The 4,179-nt window shown below is 49.3% G+C and overlaps 1 pseudogene; it reads left to right on the plus strand.

The window, feature by feature from the left end:
* LOC135536180 (potassium voltage-gated channel subfamily G member 4-like) overlaps nucleotides 1-3,034 on the plus strand; it is a 7,167-nt pseudogene extending 4,133 nt beyond the window's left edge.
* Nucleotides 3,035-4,179: the final 1,145 nt, after the last annotated feature.

Here is a 4,179-nt window from a genome sequence, read left to right on the forward strand (position 1 = left end):
CGTGAGCGTAAGGAGGAGGACTGGAGACAGCGGAGGATGAAGTTACAGAGGCTTCCCTGTTGGCTGAGACGGACGGGTTACCGCAGGCTGATGAGCAGGTGACTCAGGTTAAACACTGATCTTGGATCAGCTTGCCTCCTCAATCTAACCTTAACCATTACTGGTGAAAACTGAAATGACACAAGATCAGCATCTTCACTCAGCACCCAAGTAACAGTGGTCACATGCTCAAAGACTGACCAGGGACACAGAGGGCTTTCTTTCTCTTGTTGTTTGTTGAGGAGACAAACTGAGAAGACGTAACACAGTTACCTATCAGTCGATGCCCTAAGCACTGATCTCGCGAGCATGATCCCAATAGCTGTGTCCTTCCTTCAGAGAACAGTAGTTATATTCATAACTTTACGTTATGTCCTCGTGTGAATTTCTAAGACAACAGGATCTGGAAACAAGATCTCCAACAAAAAAAAAGGGTAAAAAAAATATCTTGTATGATTTTTCTAACTCTCTTCCACAGGTTGCGAGAGGGTGCAGAGAACCCCACTCTGGCTTGGTGGGAAGATGTTTGCCTGCTTCTCTGGGATCATGGTAGCTGTGACAGTCGTCAGCCTCTGTATCAGCAATCTACAGCCAGATCTACGCCAAGAGAGCAAGGTGAGAGGAACATAACCGCTGAGCTAAAAGCCTAGGGGTTAGCTTGGGGAGCTAATACAAGTCTTGGGGTGCAAGGAACCTACTCAAATATGCAATGTCCTTCTTTCAACCGTTTAGATTGTAAAAGATTGCTCCCCATCAATAGTTAACCCAAGCTTTGTTGGGGAATACATTTCTAGGCAACTGTAGTTGTTTCAGTCTCCAGGTCTTTCCCCATCACAACCACTCTCTCCCATCTTCATCTAGATTATTTATTTATCTTTCTTCTCCCCCTCTTTCATCTCTCTCTCGCCTTCTCTCTCTCTCTCTCTCTCTCTCTCTCTCTTCTCTCTCCCTCTCTCCCCTCTCTCTCTCTCTCTCTCTCCCCCTTCCCTCTCTGCCCTCCTCCCCTGCCCTCCCCCTCTCTGCCCTCCCCCTCTGCCCTCCCCCTCTCTGCCATCCTCCCTCTCTGCCCTCCCCCCTCTCTGCCATCCTCCCCTCACCTCCCCCCACTCTGCCCTCCCCCTCTCCGTCTCCGGGGCAGTGTTCCCAGAATGCCGTCACATGTTTGTTGTGGGCGGTGTGCGTAGCCTGGTTCTCCTTGGAGTTCACGCTGCGGTTCCTCCATGCCGATCCAAACTGAATTTGGTGGAACAAACATAATTCATTATCACATGCTACACTTGCTAGGCTAGGCTAGTGTAGCACAACAGTGTTATAATGGGGTTAGCTAGGTTAGTGTAGCACAACAGTGTTATAATGGGGTTAGCTATAGCTAGCTAGGTTAGTGTGGCACATCAGTGCTATAATGGGTTAGCTATAGCTAGCTAGGTTAGTGTGGCACATCAGTGTTAGAATAGAGTTATTACAGCCTTCATGGGCTAGTGTAAATCAAATCAAATCAAATTAATTTATATAGCCTTTCGCACATCAGCTGATATCTCAAAGTGCTGCTTACAGAAAAACCTGAAAACGAAACCCAAATAGCAAGCAATGCAGGTGTAGAAGCACGGTGGCTGAAAAACTTCCCTAGAAGGCCAAAACCTAGGACAACAGTGTTATAATGGGGTTAGCTATAGCTAGCTAGGTTAGTGTAGCACATCAGTGTTATAATGGGGTTAGAATAGCTAGCTAGGTTAGTAGTAGCACAACAGTGTTATAAAACTATGGCTAGCTAGGCTAGTGTGGCACAGCAGTGTTATAATGGGGTTGGCTATAGCTAGCTAGGTTAGTGTAGCACAACAGTGTTATAATGGGGTTAGCTAGCTAGGTTAGCACATCAGTGTTATAATGGGGTTAGCTATAGCTGTGGTTGATGTGGCAACAGTGTTATAATGGGGTTAGCTATAGCTAGCTAGGTTAGTGTAGAGCACAACAGTGTTATAATGGGGTTGGCTATAGCTAGGTTAGTGTGGCACAACAGTGCTATAATGGGTTATAGGTTAGTGGCACATCAGTGCTATAATGGGGTTAGCTATAGCTAGCTAGAGTTAGTGTAGCACAGCAGTGTTATAATGGGGTTAGCTATAGCTAGCTAGGTTAGTGGCTCATCAGTGCTATAATAGGGCTAGCTATAGCTAGGTTAGCCAGGTTAGTAGGTACAACAGCGTGCTATAATGGGGTTAGCTATAGCTAACTAGGCTAGTGTGGCACAGCAGTGCTATAATGGGGTTAGCTATAGCTTGCTAGGTTAGTGTAGCACAAGTGCCAACAGTGTTATAATGGGGTTAGCTATAGCTTACAGGTTAGTGTAGCACAACAGTGTTATAATGGGGTTAGCTATAGCTAGCTAGGTGTCAACCTGGATGTTAACAACCTACCATATTAAGCAGCATTGTGTACTTTCACCTCTGTTCCCCAGGTAGGGGGTACCTGGACAAGCTGGGTCTGGTCCTGCGTCTGATGCGTGCATTGCGTATCTTGTACGTGATGCGGCTGGCGCGCCACTCCCTGGGCCTCCAGACCCTGGGCCTGACCATGCAACGCAGCACCCAAGAGTTCAGCCTCCTGCTCTTCATCACTGTCGGCATGGCCCTCTTCTCTTCCCATGGTGCACCTGGCCGAGAGCGAGCTGGCGCCCAACGCGCCACCGCGCCCCAGCACAGCTTCAGCAGCATCCCAGCTTCCTATTGTGGGCCATCATCTCCATGACGCACCGTGGGCTACGGAGACATGGTGCCGGAGCGGGACATCCCGGGTCAGGTGGTAGCGCTGAGCAGCATCCTGAGTGGAATTCTCATCATGGCTTTTCCTGCTACTTCCATCTTCCACATGTTCTCCAGGAGCTACCAGGGAGCTGAAGCTGGAGCACGAGAGGCTGTGGAAGGAGGAGACGGGCGCGCTCTGGCCGCTGACAACCTGGAGAACAGGAGGGAAAGGGGAGGTGGAGAGGGAGGCGGAAGTAGAGTTGAAGGGCGGAAGCTGTCATGGAAACGAACAGCTACTGGCCCAGACGCCGAGACTTGTGGAGTCTCTGTGCCAGTCCCCAGGCTTTGCTCCCGGCTGGGGGGGGAACAGAGGGATGACAGAGGAACAGCAGGTTATACTCCCGGCTGGGGGGAACATGGGGAGGGATGACAGAGAACAGCAGGCTATACTCCCGGCTGGGGGGGAGGATGACAGAGGATCAGCAGGCTATACTCCCGGCTGGGGGGAACAGAGGGATGATGGGAGGGATGACAGAGGAACAGCAGGCTATACTCCCCGGCTGGGGGGAACAGAGGGATGATGGGAGGGATGACAGAGGAACAGCAGGCTATACTCCTGGCTGCAGCATTCTGATCTGAAGAAGGATTCCAGACCTGATGCTAACTCCTACATTGTAAAAAGTGGGATGACACTGTTGTTGCCTGAATTGCTTTTTCTGATTGGCATAATAGAAAATTAGTTTTTGGTTCGTTCAACTTGTTCTATGCTATTTGTCTGAAATCAAATAACACATTTGAGAGATCAGTTTTCTTCTTTTTTTTTCGATTTTGTCTCATCGCTGCAACTCCCCAACGGGCTCGAGGCAAGGTGGAGTCATGTTTCTCCGAAACATGACCCGTCAAACCACATTCTTAACACCTGCCCGCTTAACCCAAAATCCATCCGCACCAATGTATCAGAGGAAACACCGTTCAACTGACGCTCCAAGGACAGCCTGCAGGCACCCGGCCCACCACAAGGAGTCGCAAGAGTACGATGAGCCAAATAACCCGGACGACACTGGGCCAATTGTGCTCTGTCCTATGGGACTCCTGGCCACGGCCGGTTGTGGCACAGCCCGGTCACCCTAGCACTGCGATGCAGTGCCTAAGACCACTGCGCCACTTGGCCTGTGATTTTTTTTTAATTGAATGAAATTGATATTCGCATTAAATAGTGCAGGGGTGCAATGTAGCGTGGCAGCCTATCAGAAGAGATCAGAATATAGCCGTGGCCTAATGGGGGGCGTGGTTTTCAGTTTGTTAATTTTGGCCACCGGAGAGTGAATGTCATTCTAGGTAATGTTTTTTAAACGTTTATATGTTCACTGCCTTCACTGAAGCTGAAATGATATCTACA

The sequence above is a fragment of the Oncorhynchus masou genome, unplaced genomic scaffold (genome assembly GCF_036934945.1).
Source record: "Oncorhynchus masou masou isolate Uvic2021 unplaced genomic scaffold, UVic_Omas_1.1 unplaced_scaffold_5663, whole genome shotgun sequence".
In the NCBI taxonomy this organism is placed as follows: Eukaryota; Metazoa; Chordata; class Actinopteri; order Salmoniformes; family Salmonidae; genus Oncorhynchus; species Oncorhynchus masou.